Genomic DNA, 19,242 nt, shown 5'->3' with positions numbered 1-19,242 from the left:
TCCTCCCGCCTGCTGGCCGCCCCCATGCCCTGGTCTCCAGTCAGAGAGTGAGCACCACTCAGCTGCACCTGCTGGGAGTCAAGGCGGCTGCTATTAAAGTCATGTTCCAGTCCTTAGGGGCGGCATCATCAATCTGGGGAGGCTTGGGCAGCCGAGTGGAACATTGGTGTGTCCTTCTGATTAGAGACCTTTCCACTGATGGAAGTGTTCCTCCTGTAGACCTCAACCCTGTGGAGTGATATGGCCTCTGGCTGTCACGTTCAGTTCAGTTCAGTTCAGTCGCTCAGTCGTGTCCAACTCTTTTCCACCCCATGGACTGCAGCATGCCAGGCTTCCCTGTCCACCACCAACTCCTAGAGCCTGCTCAAACTCATGTCCACCGTATTGGTGATGCCATCCAACCATCTCATCCTCCATTGTTCCCTTCTCCTGCCTCAATCTTTCCCAGCATCAGAGTCTTTTCAAAAGAGTCAGTTCTTCACATCAGGTGACCAAAGTATTTGAGCTTCAGCTTCAGCATCAGTCCTTCCAATGAATATTCAGGACTCATTTCCTTTAGGATTGACTGGTTTGATCTCCTTGTAGTCCAAGGGACTCTCAAGAGTCTTCTCTAGCACACAGTTCAAAAGTATCAATTTTTCAGTGCTCAGCTTTCATGTTATGAAATATTAATCCAAAAGGGCAAAGCAGATATTTCCGGTTGTTCAGACTTTGTTGTTGTCGTTCAGTCTCTTAGTCATGTCTGACCCTTTGTGACCCCCATGGGCTGCAGCATGCCAGGCCTCCCTGTCCTTCACTGTCTCCTGGAGTTTTTTCAAACTTATGTCCACTGAGTCGATAATGCCATCCAACCGTCTTGTCCAAACTTAATAACACACTAAATGAGTTGCAACCATGTATATATAGAAAATAAGAGTGAATGGAAATGCATTATGCTATTATAAGAGTTTCATGAAAACTTAAGATTTTGTCTAAAATACCATACGAAAAGTGGACTTATAATGAAACTCTGTAGAGAGACGAGTTGCTGAATGACCAAAAAAAAAAAAAAAGATGAACCATCAGAAAGCTCTCCACGGTGGCACCATCTCCAGTGGGAGCTTGGTCACGAGCTGACTTGCACCTGTGTCCACAGGCACACTGTGTCCCGGCCACAGCTCAGACTTGGTCTCACCAGGCGGGGTCTCACCAGGCATTGCCCCAGATGGGGTTGAAGGCTGAGATCCAGAGACTGGCTCATCCTGCAGCCAATTGTCCTGTCCTCTTGAGCAGGGAGTCTGAGCCTGCAGGTGAGGGTGGGATGGGGTGATAACTAGAGGCACCCTGGGACTGGAACGGAGGTGGTGACAGCTGTCTGGCTTCTGTGATGCCTGGAGTGCTGAGCGGCTCCCAGCATGGTTTCTGCTGCAGGAAAGATGCCAAGAAAACTGTCACAAGGGTTCAGAGCTCTCCGGGGGGTCTGTCAGGCAGATTGATGATCCCTGGGCTTGGTCCTGCTGTCACTATTTCCAGGAAAGTGCAGGAAAAGCAATCTTTTGTTGCTTAAAAAGGTGGCATCGGCTACTGGAATGTTTCCATATTACAGACCTTCAGCAGCTAAATATTGTCCTGCTGTGTGCTTGCTGGTGCTCATGGATGGAAACAAACTGACCTTGTTTTAGCAACTGAAATGCAGGTTAAGTCCTCTCTGACTGAACTTGGTTTTCCTGTTGCGGGGGTGCCTGGGAAATTTAATTGAATCTCATCCACGCTTGCACTCTGTTAAAGGGAGAGATGGGTTTTCAGTGGGGAGGCAGAGAGTCCCACGTGGTTGGGAACTGGGAGATGGCCTGCTGGCGAGAAATGAACCCCACACCAGGAGTTCAGCAATCTAGTCCTCACTCTGTCTTGTTAGTTATTCCTGCAAGTCTCTGTGGGTCATTTAAACTCTCAAATATTTTACATCAAGATTTGATCAACAGGAAAAGGACTAGACTGACCAGCTGACTTAGAGAGACCCCAGCACATTGGAATTGACCCTTCAAGGGTGAAATGAGAGAAGAGTTATTACCTTTGTCATCAGATGCATAGTCACAAAATGTATTAAATACAAAAGCACTTGAAAAATCACATGATAAGCAGAAGAAGTCAGTAATGTCCAGCACTGAAGTTATAACTAGGGGAGAAATTAGACACTTTCTAAACTCCCTCCCCTTATTAATTACTGCTTGTCACAATCATTGCCCTGATCATTTATTCATTTATAAAATATTTTCAAGTTCATACTCTGGGAGGCGCCAGGGAAGTACAGGAATTAGGACATGGTCCTCTTCCCCAAAGATGTCATGGGAGGTGGGCCTTGGAGAAAGAATGTGAAGTACAGGGTAGAGCAACTCATTGCCATGCAGGATACCAGGGACTGTGATGAGGTGTATCGCCGGAGGACCCCTGGCTGTGCAAGATGGTGATCTTGGTGACTATTTTCCACCCACATCCTGAAAATGCAAGTTGAAGAGGTTGTAAGATGTTAATATCTGCTCCTAACTTGCTGGGTTTTCAGAAGCTAAACTCCATCATAATACATGGCAAATGTTCATATGAATGTAACAGTCACTGTTTTGGGGGAAATGATGGAGAGGAGCACAAGTTTTGCAGTAGCCCTGAATCCATCCTGACTCCTGAATCTACAACCTTCATCTAATGATGTCACTTTGTTTCCAGCTCCTTGTTTATAAAAGCAAAGCATATCTCCATGCCTGCTGAGATAAAGAAACAGAATGATGTGAAAGTATCTCATTTTCAGGCCATCTGCGAGCATCCTCATTGTGTTTGCTTCTGTCTGCAACTGTTTCTTTCATTTGCTGAGTTCCCCCTTCAACCCTGAATATTCAATGGAAGGATTGGTGCTGAAGTTGAAGCTCCAATACTTTGGCCACTTGATGCGAAGAGCCAACTCATTGGAAAAGACCCTGATGCTGGGAAGGATTGAAGGCAGGAGGAGAAGGAGCCAACAGAGGATGAAATGGTTAGATGGAATCACTGACTCAATGGAAATGAGTTTGAGCAAACTCCAGGAGATAGTGGAGGACAGGGAAGCTTGCTGTGCTGCAGTCCATGGGGTCTCAAAGAGTTGGACACGACTAAGTGAACAACAACGGCAACCCATCATGCAGGTGAGAAGAGGCCCCCTCTGGTCTCCGGTACAGTGGAGCCCCCTTGTTGTCTGAGATGCAGTTTGTCCTGTTGAGAAGTTCCCACTTCCACAGCAGTGGGGCAGCCGCCTATTGTAAGTCTCCCTGGGCAGTGTGGGGACAGCTGCTTCTCTCTGCTCCTCCCTCTCCCACCACGCCTCTCTGAACTTGGTTACTCTCTCTCAAGAGAGAGTAGGAGAGTAGGAGGCTCAGCAGGTGCCAGGCAGCAGTCTTCTTCGTGGACTCTGCTTCTGTGACACCTGGGCAGCCAGTGCAATGCCTGCCTTATCCTCTGCCCTCTTTCTCTGCATTGGCTTACCTTGTTTTTTTTTTTTGTTTTTTTTTCCTTTTTGTGGTTGTTGTTTAGTTGCTAAGTTTTATCTGACTCTTTGTGACCCCATGCACTGTAGCCTACCAGGCTCCTCTGTCCATGGGATTCTCCAGACAAGAACACTGGAGTGGGTTGCCATTTCCTTCTTCAGGGGATCTTCCTGACACAGGGATCAAACCTGCATCTTTTTTGTCTCCTGCATTGGCAGGCAGGTTCTTTACCAGTTATGCTACCTGGGAAGTCCATAAGAATACTAGAGTGGGTTACCATTCTTTGCTCCAGGGGGATCATTCCGACACAGGGAGCAAACACTCATCTCCTTCATTGGCATGTGGGTTCTTTACCGATGAGCCACCTGGGAAGCCCCACACCTCATTTTGACTCACAGAAAAATGGCATCTCCTCCTTGGAAGGCCTCCTTTTGGGGGGCTTTGTTGCATGGTGGACTTGGCCCAAGGGATTTATAACTCTTTACATTTGCGCATTATTTTTCTTCCCAGGGCTACTTGCAACAGAGTTGCCGGGCCAAACAGTGTCCCTGAAGTCCACACTAGTTTAGTTCCTGATGCTCCTGTCACTGTTTACTTCAGCTTTCTTTTATGGCCCCAATCACTGCTCTCAAATAAGGTTTGACCTCTTTCCGGGAGGCTACTTAACTCACGTGTGAACTGGTGGACACAGAGACGCCTGGGACAGCTTTGCTTAACTGCACTCATGGACGTGACTTCACTTAGTGTCAAGTTGGGAAAGGCAGAGATACTTTGAGATTTAAAACAAAATAGAATATTCCACTGAAAAAGTGCTTTTGACTTTCCGTCAAGTTGATGGGTTGAACAGAGCAAATCTTTTTCTATTCCAAACACAAAGAATTTCTGGGTGAAATATGTTTAAATATGTTCAAAGGCTCAAGAATCAATGGTGGAAACCCTGGCGGTGAGCTGAGCCCTGGATAACGGCCCTAGATTCAGGACTTTTAATATTGTGTGGGGTTTGAAAACAAAATCTGCAGGGTTCACACTTAGCTGAGAGCAGAACCTGAGCCCCCAGGGGAAACCAGGACCTGGGAGATTGCTGCTCGACCCTGAGTAGGGACTGTCTGCACACTGGCAGACTGCCCTTCTCTCTGACTACCCTTGGTCAGTTATGGCTGTGAACAGAATAATCTCTGAGCAGGTTGTCAGGCCTCTGGAACATCTAGTGATGGAATTCAGAGATACCCTCCCCCAGAGATTCAGCACCAGACCCACAATAGGGCTTGGGCAAAAGCCATCAATAAACTGCTACCCAGCGAAGTCTCCAAGATTCAGAGGAAGCACACTCATGGAGAACCTGTGACGTGAAGTGGGGTCGAACAGAAGACTGACAGTATTTGATAGAGTTTGTTTCATGAAAATTGGTCTGTAACGCATGTTTACTGGCTCCAAATTAGAGAATGCATGTCCAAGGGAGAAGCCATAGTAGGAGGATATGAGTGCAACTTAAATAAGTATATTTGAAAACAAAGCAATAAAGGAGAAATTAGTGAGTGTCATGTAAGAATAAAAGAGGTTATGAAACTGAACAAGTAGATATGAAAAATAACCTAACATACAGTAATTTTATGGGGATGTAAACTCGTGTAGCCACTATGGAGAACACCTTAAAAACTGAAAATAGAGTTGCCATATGATCCAGCAATCCCACTCCTGGACACATATCCAGAGAAAGCTCTAACTTGAAAGGACACATACACTCCTATATTCACAGTGGCACTATTTACAACAGCCAAGATAAGAAAGCAACCAAGTGTCTATTGACAGATGAATGGATTAAGAAGATACACAATAGAATACTCCTGAGTCATAAAAAGAATGAAATAATGCCATTCGCAGCAACATGGATGGATGTAGAGATTATCATACTAAGTGAAGCAAGTCAAAGTTAAATACTATACAATATCACTTATATGTGGAATCTATGAACTTACCTACAAAACAGAAACAGACTCATAGACGTAGAGAACAAGCTTATGATTACCAAAGGGGAAGGGGAAGGGATAATTTAGGAATTTGGGATTAACAGATCTAAATTCCCAGGTGGTGCTAGTGGTAAAGAATACACCTGCCAATACAAGAGATACAGGAGACCCAGGTTTGATCCCTGGGTTGGGAAGATCCCCTGGAGAAGGAAGCGGCAACCCTCTCCAGTATTCTTGCCTGGGAAATCCCATGGACAGATAGGCCTGGTGGGCTACAGTCCATGGTATTCCAGAGAGTCGGACATGACTGAGCACGTATGAATAAATAAATAAATAAACAAATAAATAAATAAATAAAATAGATAACCAACAAGGCCCTACTGCATAGCACAAGGAACTGTATTCAATACCTTGTAATAATCTTTAATAGAAAAGAATCTGAACAAGAAAAAATATATATGCATATATATTTGAATCATTTTGGTGTAAACCTGAAAGGCTGCATATCAGCCATATTTCAGTGAAAACTTAAAAAAAAAGTCAGATGGGTTAAATGATACATTAAACAAAACTATAGGAAGAATCAGTGAAATGGAACACAGATTAAATCTTTTAGAAATCAGCACAGATAAATAATGAGATAAAAATGGAAAAGATAGGAGATAAGAAAGACAACATGAGAGGGTCCAGTATAGACTAGCTGGAGTTGTATGAAGTTGTGGAGAGGATGGTACGGATGAGATGTCTCCAGAAGTGAAGGAATCATAGGTTGAAAAGTTAGAATAGAATAAACATATTTTTACATAGATGAAACGTTGTAATGGAACTGCAATGTGTAAAGAGAAAATCTACTCCCCCCCCCAGAAAGATACCAGAGTACCAATAAAAGAACAGCAGTATAATTACTGCAGCCTTTTCATCAGGAACAAAAGAAGACAGAGGACAACACAGCAAAGTCTTTACAGTCCAAGAAAAATATTGTGAACTTAGAACTTTTGCCTAGATGCATGAGTTTTTAAGAATGAGGGCAAATAAAAGACATTTCAGTTTACAAAGACTGACTGTGAAGGTTGTAAACATTACTAAAGACTCTTTCAACAAGATGTATTAAGGGTACATATAGTGTACTCAAGAAAGAATCATGAATTCATAAAGAAGGAGTGGATTCAAGAAGTAAGGTGAGAGAAAAGATATGCAGGACATGGTAGTGTTTTTAAACACATATTCATTGCAAAATAAAATAATATGATGACAACAGAGTGAAACAATTTGGATGCATGTGAGTTCACAAACCATGTAGAAACAAGCAACAGACTCTGAGTCATATGAATTGATGATTAGGAGTGTGGAAAGTTTGGAGGGAAATTATTACTAATCTTTGTCCTGTCTGGGAAGACAAGAGAGATTATCTATCTATCTATTATTTTCTCTTATCTTTATTATTTTCTTCCTTCTGCTGACTTTGAGCTTTGTTCATTCTCTTTCTAATTCTTTTAGGTGGTAGGTTTCATTGTTTGAGACTTTTCTTGTTTTGTAAGGAAAGCCTGTATCAATATAAACTTCTGTCTTAGAACTGCATTTCTGACCTTCTGTAGATTTTGGAAAGTTGTGTTTCCATTCTCATTTATCTTGAGATATTTTCTGATTTCCTCTTTGATTTCATTACTTATCCACTTTGTTTTTTAGTAGCATGTTGTATATTTTCCACATGTTCATTCTTTTCCTGTTTTTCTTTGCATGGTTGACTTCTAGCTTTATACTTCTGTAGTAAAAACAAAAGAAGATAATTTCCATCCCCTTAAATTTGTTGAGGGTTATTTAGTGGTCTAGTATGTGATCAATCCTGGAGGGCGTTCTGTCTGTGCTTGGAAAGAATGTGCTTTTGCTGGTTTTGGATGTAAAGTTCTGTAGACATATATTATCCAACTGTTCTATTGTGTCATTTAAGGCCACTATTGTCTGACTGACTTTCTATTTGGATGATCTGTGATTTCAGTGGGGTATTAAAGTCCCCTAGTGTTATTGTCTTATTGTCAAGTTCTCTATTTATGTCTGTTAGTATTTCCTTTATGTATTTAGGTGTTCCTCTATGGGGTGTATATGTGTTAATGAGTAATGAGTGTAATATCCTCGTATGATATTGATCTCTTTCTCCGTATGTAATGCTCTTCTTTGTCTTTCTTTATGGCCTTTGTTTTAAAGCCCATTTTGTCTGAAATGAGTATTGTTACTCCCGCTTTCTTATTGTTTCCATTTGCATGAAATATCTTTTTTCATGCTCTCACTTTCAGTCTTTGTGCCTCTTTAGCTCCAAAGTCAGCCTTTGGTAGGCAGCATTAATAACTATTAATGCATTATTATTAATAATTGTCACATGTCTTTATAACGTACAGTATGCAATCATATACCTGTATGGTGTATCCATTTCCTTGAGGACCTTTTATATCAGTTGGGAGGAATATATTTTCATTGTGTACATAAAGAATTTGGAGCTACAGATACAATAATGAAATATAAACCCGTTCCTTGGCTGGCACATTTTGAACTTGGTGTGTAAATTTCTTGTTTAACATTTAGCATGTATTTTTCCACAACAAAAATGTTAGAAAAGCTGTTGGGTTCCCAAGCTAACTCAAAGGCGCTAATTAAATTGTTAAGTTTTGGGGACTAAAGACTCATTAAACCAGACTAGAATGGACTATAGAACTGAAAGTACTAACAGACTGAATTACTGTTCACAACGGTGTTTTAAATCACTGCGGGTACCAGAAATTCATTTCTACTGACACATCTTCCTTCTTATTGGTCCCTGATGAAACTCAGAGAAGACCCTTTGGGGTGGATTTTCTTACTTTGAAAGGAAATAGCAAGACATTCTCAGTGTGGCAGAGAGCTGGAACTCTGGCCCCAGGGCTAAGAACGAAGTACATCTCACGGTCCACATGGTAATTTCTCATAACGGGAGTGACCAAGTGGAATAAAGCTGTTGCGGGAATGGTGAAATAGGAAACACCAAAAGAAATAAAAAGCAGTGAAGTGGCTTAAAATATGAAGTATGAGCAGTAAAAGATATGGAGGGAGTATCTGGAAGCAACCACTCATTCCCTTATGCAGTGGTAGAAGCTGAAATAGAAAAGCTGCAGTCACACAGAGTAATAAGAGCTCAGCTGGTAAAGAATCTGCTTGCAATGCAGGAGACCCCGGTTGGATTTCTGGGTTGGGAAGATCCGCTGGAGCAGGGTGTGTGCCCTAGAGTTTCCTAGTCTGTTCAATAGAATATCGTAATCACATCACCATTTCTATTTTAGAATGCACAACTTGTAGAGTCATTAAATCTTATTAAATCAGTTTAAGACTCTTGGGAGTTGTAATTGTCAGTTTTTATGCACTGTGTAAAGTCTTATTAAACCATAGGCTTCTATAATTGTATTTGAGATGCTTTCTTCCAGAGCACACACAAATAATTACCAATACCAAGGTGCTCAGAGACTCCACTTCTTTTATGTTTAGGTCTTATAGGACCAAACATATGGCTGATTTAACCCTCCAGCGAAGTAATGAAGTGAATTAATTTCTGGATGATTAGCAACTTTTTATGGTGACTATACTGGCTTAATAATACAAGAAGCCATATGTCTATGAGCTTTTGCATAGTTATAGATTAAGGAAACAGGGGAAAGCAAATGCTTTGTTATGAGACCAGAATGTTGAGTTTATATTATCTTCATTCTACTCCAAGCAAGAGATGACTGGCGTTTGAATAACTCAGCTAATCAGCTTAGGTAATAAATGTCGTGAGTATTTATTTTTCATCTCATTCTTCCCAAACAGAAGTAAACAGCGACACTGCACCATTTTATAATTGTCCACAAGTGCCTGAGAATCTGATAAAAATGAAAATGAATTACTGAATTGAATAACAACATAATTTTCTATTTTCAGCTGACAGGTGGGAAAGACAGTGAGGTAAATTTTCTCTCAAGTTTCTAGAATTGTAAATGTTTTACTGACTCTTGACAAAGCCTGTTGTTACAGACCTTACATCCTTCTGCTGTGCTGGCTACTTGTTTATTTATTGCCATGTTTTGCTGTGTGTATATTTCTTGTTTAATCTCATGAGCAGATGGGGAGTTGATTATAATTTAGTAATATCTAAGATCTTGAAACAGAATGGAGTCACTGGTGTTGTATCTTTTCTTTCTTCTTTTTCCATTTTTTAAAAAAATTGAGGTATAATTAACATCTAATGTTATGTAGCTTTAAAGTACAATGCACTGATTTGACTTAATTATATACTGCAATATGACTGTCCTCTTAGTGTGAACTGACACCTCTATGAGATCACGTAACTGTTAATTCTTTGTTGTGCTGAGAACAGTTAATACCTAGTCTTTTAGCAACTTTGAATCTATAATACAGTGTTGCTGCCTGTAGTCACTATGCTGTGTTTTAGCTCTTGGGGGCTTATTTTCAAGAAACTTGCAACTAATAGATAATCAAGTCCCATTTGTTTATCAAATACTACTTCTAGTTCTTTTTTAAAATATTCTTTCTCATAAACATTCTTATTTTGACATTTTTTGTGAGATAGACATTTGAAAGGAAACAGTAATTTAGTCAATGCTAAATACAGAATCTGCCTTCTGTTAACCTAAAGAATTTTCTTAGAGTTTCTTCTATATTTGAGTTCCCTTCTTGTTTAATGGGGCTCTAATTGTGCTAAAGCTTTAGAGGAAGCAAATTCTTCTGGTACAGATGGAAGAGTGTGTGTTTGTGTCAGAAATGTGTCTCTAACTGGGGCATTGATCTGTGTGTGTCCTGTCACCCCCATGATGAAAGATTTATTTTTTATCTGTTAAATTGCCACCACATTTCTTTGTGACATATTAAATATTTTATATATATATATTGGGTTAAAATTTAGACTGTGGTCTAAGTTAGAATTAGATACACATTTTGGTGGGGGTAGGAATGCATACAATCAGGACAAGAAATATCTCCAGCCACCCACCTCACACTATGGGCTTTTTACTAATCACCATAGCCAATGACTCGTCTAGATGTAACACTATCCTGAATTTCATGGTTATCTTTCCTTGCTTTTGCTTTTTTGAAAAAAATTATTTATTTATTCATTTTGTTTTTGGCTGTGCAGGGTCTTTGTTGTTGCATGGGCTTGCTATAATAGCTGCAGAGAGCAGGGGCTACTGTTTATTATGGTGTACGGGCTTCTCATTGCGGTGACTTCTCTTGTTGTGGAGCATAGGCTCTGGGGCACATGAGCTTCAGGAGTTGTGGTTTGCAGGCTCTTGAGCACAGGCTCAGTATTGTGGCTCATGAGTTTAGCTGCTCCGCAGCATGTGGGATCTTCCTGGACCAGGGATTAAACCCGAGTCTCCTGCATCGACAGGCAGATTCTTTACCACTGAGCCATCAGGGAAGTCCTTGCTTTTGCTTTTAACTGGATGAGCTATATATAAACCTTAAACAGTTTATTTTGGAGTTTTCTATAAGTAGATTCATGCTAGATGTTTCTTATGTATCTTGCTCCTTTTAATCGAAGTTTTATTTGCAAGTTTCATCTATTCTTGCATAATTGTATTGCATGTAGCTGTGGCTCATTAACTTGTACTATTAGATAGAGTCCCATTCTGTGCCTTTACTGCAGCTCAGTGGTGCTTTTGTGGGTGGGCATGGCCTTGTTTCCAGCTTTTGGCCTTTGTGAGCCCTGCAGCTGTGGACATTCCTGCTCAGCACTGGCCCTGGCTCCTCTCAGGTTGAAGAGTTGACTCCTGTGCATGTGTGCCCAGTCAGTTGTATCCAACTTTTTGCGACCCCGTGGACTGTAGGTTGACAGGCTCCTCTATCCATGGGATTTCTCAGGCAAGAATATTGGAGTGGGTTGCCATTTCCTTCTCCAGGGAATTTTCCTGACTCAGGGACAGAACTCAGATCTCTTGAGTCTCCTGCACTGCGGGCAAGTTCTTTACCATTTGAGCCACAAGGGGAAGCCCTTGGCTCCAGTGACAACCACAAGTTTAAACCTTTGTTTTCCCTCAGAGTTTTACCTTCAGTGTCTGCATCTCTAAAATAATATCGCACTACATTTTGAATGTATTTCAGCTCTATCAGTGATGTGATGCTGTGTGTTTACCTCCGCTGCTTCTGTCTTCCTCTCACCTTTGTGTTTGGAGGGTCACCTACGGTGTGTGCAGCTGCAGCTGGTTTCTTTTCACTCAAATAAACTCTTCTGTGCAGATCCCATTGTTATGACTACATCACAATTTTATTCTCCTGTCCAGGGGCATCTGAGTTATTTGCAGTGTAATTTTACAAATAATTTTACTATGAACACTCCTGAACATGAAAACTTTGGCACCCGGGCATGGGTCCCTTACCATATAACTAAGAGAGTGACAGTTTCATATAATGATCTGCTTTGGGCTTTCTTGGTGGCTCAGAAGGCAAAGAATCTGCCTGCAATGCAGGAGACCCGGGTTCAGCCTCTGGGTTGGGACGATCCCCTGGAGAAGGGAATGGCAACCGACTCCAATATTCTTGCCTGGAGTATTCCATAGACAGAGGAACCTGGGATACAGCCCATGGGATTGAAAAGAGTTAGACCCGACTGAGTGACTAACACTCTGGCATCAGCACAGGGTGAGTGTTTTCATTCCTCAGTATCCTTGCTAATCCAGGTAGGAATAAAGTTGTATGTTATGTTGTTTTAATTTCTATTTCCTATTAATAAAGTCAAGCACCTTTTTACATATTTTTCTCTACTGATGGATCCTTTACTGTGAAGCACCTGTGGATGGATTTTTTTTCCGTTTTTTCTATTGAATTTCTTCTTTCTTTCCTGGTATTTAGAAGTTCTTTTTATTTTTGTTGGAGCATAGTTGCTTTACAACGCTATGTTAGTTTCTGCTGTACAGCAAAGTGAATCAGCCACATGTATACACATGTCCCCTCCCCTTTGGACCTCCCTACATCCCACCCACCCCCATCTCACCCTGAAGGTCATCACAGAGCATCAAGCTGAGCTCCCTCTGCCGTATAGCAGCTTCCCGCTAGCTATCTATTTCACACATGCAGTGTATATATGTCGTCTATGTCAACGCTACTCAGTTCGTGCCGCCCTCCCCTTCCCCCTCCACTCCGTGTTACATGTCAGTTCTCTTTGTCTGCATCTCTTTTCCCATCCTGAAAACAGGGTCATCTGTTTAAGAACATTATGCTATATCGTCTTCTAAAATTTGACCCATTTGCTTTACATGATTAATCTTTGCTCCACATGGAACTGATTTTTGTAATTGCTATGAGATTTGAACCCCGTTTTATTTTTTTCTCACGTCTTACAACCATACCCGCTCTCCTAATTGATCCTTTTTCTCCAGTGACCTGCCTTTTATTTCTCTAGTTTCTAGATCCAGGCAAGTTTGTTTCCATTGTCTGCTGTGTGGTGCTGATCCGTTGTTCTGTTTCCAGACTGGCATGACACTGCTTTAACTGTCACTTTAATAAATCTCAATATTTGGCAAGTTCTCTGCCCTTGTTCTCTCTTTTGGTCTGAGGGAGGATACAGTGTATTTTGCAGCTTATTACAACTGCTAGGATTCAGCTGAGGAATTGCATAGAAACCCCTGTGTGCCGCATCTTTCAGCGTGGACACACCTGGCAGCAATTTGGGGTGATTGGTACTGACTTGTACTGATGTGACCTCCTGAGAAGATGGTGCTCTGTGATCTGCCAGCCTCCATCATTGCCACATCCATGTGGCAGGCAAGATCTTAGTTCCCTGACCAGGGATTGAACCTGTGTCTCCTGCAAGGGATGCTTGGAGTCTTAACCACCAGGCACCAGCGAAGTCCCAAAACTAAGGTTTAAAAAAAGCAAACCAGTCATAGAAAAGTAAAATAATGAGGCCTCAAAAGCACACATTTTATACACCCTTGGATTTGGGGTGCCCCGTGTGGAGTGTGTGTCAATTTTCCTGCAGTTCAAAGAGCTTGTGGAAACTGTTGAGTTTATTATTACAATAAAAAATTGTTTTTTATTTTGTTTGAGTTTGAGTTTTATTTTGAGTTTATTTTTATTCGAGTTTGTATTTATAAAAAAACAGTAATTGAGTTTTGTTTCCTTTTTTATATCAATACATTAATAAGGATAACCACTCTCAAAACAACTAATAGGTTGAAATTGCTCACATTAATGGAAGCTATTAAGTGTTCTGAGTAATTAACTGTCATACACACACACATATATATATACAGTAATTCTGCTTGCAATGCAAGTCACTATTATCTGACAATTTAATTTTGTACTTCAATCTTTCAAAAGTATGACCACTTAAAATTGCTGTTTATTAAATAACAAATTAGAAAAAACACATAAATGTGTCATTTGATATGTCAAATGTGTTTTATGATTACTTATTGACTATATAAAAGGCAGAGGAACCAGAGATCAAATCGCCAACATCATCGGAAAAGCAGAAGAGTTCTAGAAAAGCACCTACTTCTGCTTTATTGACTTTGCCAAAGCCTTTGTGTGGATCACAACAAACTGTGGAAAATTCTTAAAGAGATGGGAATACCAGACCACCTGATCTGCCTCTTGTGAAACCTGTATGCAGGTCAGGAAGTAACAGTTAAAACCAGACATGGAACAACAGACTGGTTCCAAATAGGAAAAGAAGTATGTCAAGGCTGTGTATTGTCACCTTGCTTATTTAACTTATATGCAGAGTACATCATGAGAAATGCTGGACTGGATGGAGCACAGCTGGAATCGAGATTGCTCGGAGAAATATGTTACCTCAGACATGCAGATGACACCACCCTTGTGGCAGAAAGTGAAGAACTACAGAGTCTCTTGATGAAAGTGAAAGAGGAAAGTGAAAAAGCTGACTTAAAACTCAGCATTCAGAAAACGAAGATCATGGCATCTGGTCCCACCACTTCATGGCAAATATGTGGGGAAATAGTAGAAACAGTGACAGGCTTTATCTTTTTGGGCTCCAAAATCACTGCAGATGGTGAGTGCAGCCATGAAATTAAAAGATGCTTACTCCTTGGAAGAAAAGTTATGAGCAACCTAGACAGCATATTAAAAAGCAGAGACATTACTTTGCCAACAAAGGTCCGTCTAGTCAAAGCTATGGTTTTTCTAGTAGTCATGTATGACTGTGAGAGTTGGACTACAAAGAAAGTTGAGCACTGAAGAACTGATGCTTTTGAACTGTGGTGTTGGAGAAGACTCTTGAGAGTCCCTTGGACAGCAAGGGGATCCAACCAGTTTATCCTCAAGGAAATCAGTCCTGAATATTCATTGGAAGGACTGATGTTGAAGCTGAAACTCCAATACTTTGGCCACCTGATTCGAAGAATTGACTCATTTGAAAAGACCCTGATGCTGGGAAAGATTGAAGGTGAAGGAGAAAGGGAGAACAGAGAATGAGATGGCTGGATGGCATCACTGACTCAATGGACATGAGTTTGAGTAAATTCCAGGAGTTGGTGATGGACAGGGAAGCCTGGCGTGCTACAGTCCATGGGGTCGCAAAGTGTCAGACAAGACTGAGCAACTGAACTGAACTGATTGAAGGGAATTTACTAGAACAAAGATTCCCAGAACCAAATAGAGCAAAGAGCTTGTACCCATATGCATTAAATATATTTTGTGCAACTTTTCTAACTTCTTTCAATTTAGTAAATAATTGTTGAGGACACACTCATGGACTTTGTCTGGATCTGTGCTCAGAAAGCTTTTTTAAGGAGGCTCCACACCAGTGATATTTAATAAAATTTCCCATGATGAACATCTTTCTCACCTGTGATGTCCAACACAGTAGTTACATGTTGCTAGAGAACATTGAAATGTGACCTGCTATGACTCAGATACTGGATTTAAAATTTTTATTTAATTTTAATTAATCTATACTTAATTTTTGAAAGTTATACATGACCACGGCTGCCATACTGGTAGCAAAGAGTCCGGCACAACTGAGTGGAAGAAACAAAAACCAAAACCCCAAAACGCAAGGGCATTTCTGGTCAATTCAGGCTAACTGGAAGAGCTGAGAAAGACATTTAAAACTCTCTGCCATTTCATTCTGCCTGACAGCGTACTTCAAAGTGGCTCAGTGAGGTGGGCCAACAGACCTGGTGCCTGAGATGAAAGCACCTGAATAAAAGACCAACATTTACATGCATTCCAGCTCTCATGCCCAGATATCAAAGCAAATTAGGGACACTTATGGAATCATTTCATGGCAATGGGGAATGAAGATGATGGGTTTTGACTACAGAGGAACATCAAGAAACTACCTTTTATATACAGGTTTGCAAATGCAGGGTGATTTCTGTTGCCAGTGACTCTTGCCTGTTTGTGCTGTTATTCACAGTGTTTCAACCTGAGCTTTGAAAATTGCATCTGTATGACCTTAGGCAAGAGCATCTGGGGCCTTGGTGAGGGTTTTTGAAACTTTTATTTTTGATTTTTTCAACTATATACAGAAGTACCCTAGCTTCCTAAGCAGAATACTGTGACCTCACAAAGAAAAAGCAATAATCCTTCAATATCATTGTGTATCCAGTCTGTTTTCACATTTCCCTAATTGAATTTTTAAATTTTGTTTAAATCAAAATCCAAATGAGATCCCTGTTTTGATTTCTTGAGTTTCTTTTATTGTCCCCTATATTAATTTTCTATAATTTTTTTTGATGTGGACCATTTTTAAAGCCTTTTTATTGAATTTGTTACAATAGTTCTGTTTTATGTCTTGGGTTTTTGGCCCGGAGGCATGTGGGATCTTGGCTCCTCGACCAAGTATCAAACCATACCCCCTGCATTGGAAGGTGAAACGTTAACCACTGGACCACAAGGGTAGTCCCCCTTACCTTAATTCTTCTGTTGAAGAAAGTGAGTAGTTTGTAGAGTTAGCCACAGTCTGGATTTCATTTATTTCAACCTAATAGAATTTTTAACACATTCCTCTGTTCTCTGTAGCTCGTATAAATTGGTGAAAAAAAAGTGAAGTTGCACAGTTGTGTCCGACTCTTTGCGACCCAGTAGACTGTAGCCTACCAGGCTCCCCCATCCACGGAATTTTTCAGGCAAGAGTACTGGAGTGGGTTGCCATTTCCTTCTTTATAAATTGGCAGATCTAAATGTTCGATCAGATTCAGAATTGATTCTTTTTCCTTTCTTTTCTTCCTTTTTATGGACTGTTGTAGCTGCACAGTTGCCCTATTGTATCTGACTCTCTGTGGCCCCATGGACTGCAGCAAGCCAGGCTTCTCTATCCTTCACCATCTCTTGGAGTTTTTTGGACTAGACCACTTTTATCCATCAAGAAGCTTCTTTTATTGGTGATGTGTACCAGCCATTGATGATCTATGTTTAGATTTATTCATTCATTAATTCATTAGTATTGCAAAAAGTGGCTGTTCTGATTCAATCATACGTCATTCACTTAAAACTGGGAAAATTCAAGAAAGAAACTTACCCGCATTAACTATTGGGTTATTCTGGTGCAAGAATTTTATTGGAACTGTTGTTGTTCAGTCCCTAAGTTGTGTCTGACTCTTTGTGACTCCATGGACTGCAGAACTCCAAGCTTCCCTGTCCTTCACCATCTCCATCTCCCGGAGTTTGTTCAAACTCATGCCTGTGGAGTGAGCTGGCTCCCTAACACATAGCCAAGGTTCATGAGCGAAGACCTGTTCCTTTTAAAACATATTATAAATGTCTAGATATTTACTATTTCAATCCATTGCAGTCGATAATGTTTGTTGATGTTTAAATCATTCTGTTTTCAGCCAGCAGAAGCCTATTCAAGTTAGTTCCTGAGTCCATTTGACAAGACCCTGATGGTCTTGACAGCTTCCTTGTTTCTGGTGGGATAAGATGTTCCAGGTTTATCTTTTACATTGGAACCAGCTATTTCTCAAGGAGCCCTACTTAATTTGAAGGCTGTAATCTGAGAAGTCATACTCCTAGCATGGTCTTTGTTTCTAGGCCTTTTCAGTGTATAGAACTAGGAAATATTTTTTGATGGGGAATATAGTCAATTTGTCTTTTTTTAAAAAAAATTGGAAGATAATTGCTTTACTTGTGTTGGTTTCTGTTGTACAGTTATGAGAATCAGTCATAACTATACTATCCCTTTTGAGCCTCCCTCCCACCTCTGTATTTTTTTTAAAAGATAAGTCACAAGTTTACCCTCATATTTCTAACTCACACTGTCCACTACCGGGCTTTTCCTCTCTCATTAATCTTGCTTCCTTCAGCTGTGCTGAAAAATCTCAGCTCACAACCCGAATACTTATCTGATTTATCTTTCAAAACACAGGACAAGACTGCCACTATCACCATCATGAAAATGTTTTTAGAATTTTTTAGGCTTTTCCTTTTTGTCCTTTAGGAACATCCTTCTATGGATGTATAGTTAAATTTTTGTGTTTTAAAGCTTAGTGTGATTCCTCTTTGAGTCATTATGCTACCAACTAGATGTGCCAGTTTATTTGTTGTATTTGTTTTTGATTTTTAGGGATGGCTTTTGAAAATAGATTTAAATTTATTTAGTAAATAATATAAAATAATGACATCATCCCAAAGTCAAATATATTTTTAAAATCCAGCTGATATCTGTAAATTCTACCTTATTTTTTCTCTCTGTCAATAGATAATCTTGGGTGGGTAATAAGCTTTAAAAAGCCAATAAAGAGTAGTTATGAATCCACTTTTTAAGTAAAGCATTCCACCAGGTTTTACCAAGTGACCCCTTAACATGGTTAGAATCACTTCATTTGGAAATAAAATATAGAAGCTGATGGCAGGTCATCAGAAAAGGGTATTTTTGGGGATGCTTTCTGTTTTCTTTTTAAAGTAACTTGTGCTACTTTTAAAATCTGGAAATTAAAATCAATAAAGAAGAAAATAAAGATCATTCATACTTTCATCACTTAGAAACTGCCAGTGCTAAAATTTAGTTTATTTTCTTCTAGCCTTCTTTTCTCTCCAACTGATATTTTTTATTGGAATTGCAAATTGCATTATGATTTTGTATTTTGCCTTTTTGTTTTTGTTTGAAATTACATCTTGAGCAATTATCCATGTCTTTTTATATTTGTCTTTTAAATATATATATATATATATATGGGGCCTCCCTGGTGGCTCAGAGGTTAAAGCGTCTGCCTGGAATGCGGGAGACCCGGGTTCGATCCCTGGGTTGGGAAGATCCCCTGGAGAAGGAACTGGCAACCCACTCCAGTACTCTTGCCTGGAGAATCCCATGGAGGGAGGAGCCTGGTAGGCTAGAATCCACTTTTTAAGCAAAGCATTCCACCAGGTTTTACCAAGTGACCCCTTAACATGGTTAGAATCACTTCATTTGGAAATAAAATGTAGAAGCTGATGGCAGGTCATCAAAAAGGGTATTTTGGGGGATGCTTTCTGTTTTCTTTTTAAAGTAACTTGTGCTAGTTTTAAAATCGGGAAGTTAAAATCAATAAAGAAGAAAATAAAGATCATTCATACTTTCATCACTTAGAAATTGCTGGTGCTAAAATTTAGTTTATTTTCTTCTAGCCTTCTTTTCTCTCCAACTGATTTTTTTTTAATTGGAATTGCAAATTGCATAATGATTTTGTACTTTGCCTTTTTGTTTGTGTTTGAAATTACATCTTGAGCAATTATCCATGTCTTTTTACATTTGTCTTTTAAATATATATATATATATATATATATATAATTTTTTATGTGGGCCACTTTTTTTTCAG

At 40.1% G+C, this 19,242-nt stretch overlaps 1 non-coding gene across 1 annotated transcript; it reads left to right on the top strand.

Moving 5' to 3' along the window:
• The first annotated feature begins 18,627 nt into the window (after window positions 1–18,627).
• TRNAS-GGA (transfer RNA serine (anticodon GGA)) lies at window positions 18,628–18,699 on the top strand. The gene has a single exon. It is a non-coding gene; the product is annotated as a tRNA-Ser (tRNA).
• The last annotated feature ends 543 nt before the right edge of the window (window positions 18,700–19,242 follow it).

This window comes from Budorcas taxicolor, chromosome 11 (assembly GCF_023091745.1).
Source record: "Budorcas taxicolor isolate Tak-1 chromosome 11, Takin1.1, whole genome shotgun sequence".
NCBI lineage: Eukaryota > Metazoa > Chordata > Mammalia > Artiodactyla > Bovidae > Budorcas > Budorcas taxicolor.
This window is presented reverse-complemented; position numbering and strand designations above follow the sequence as displayed.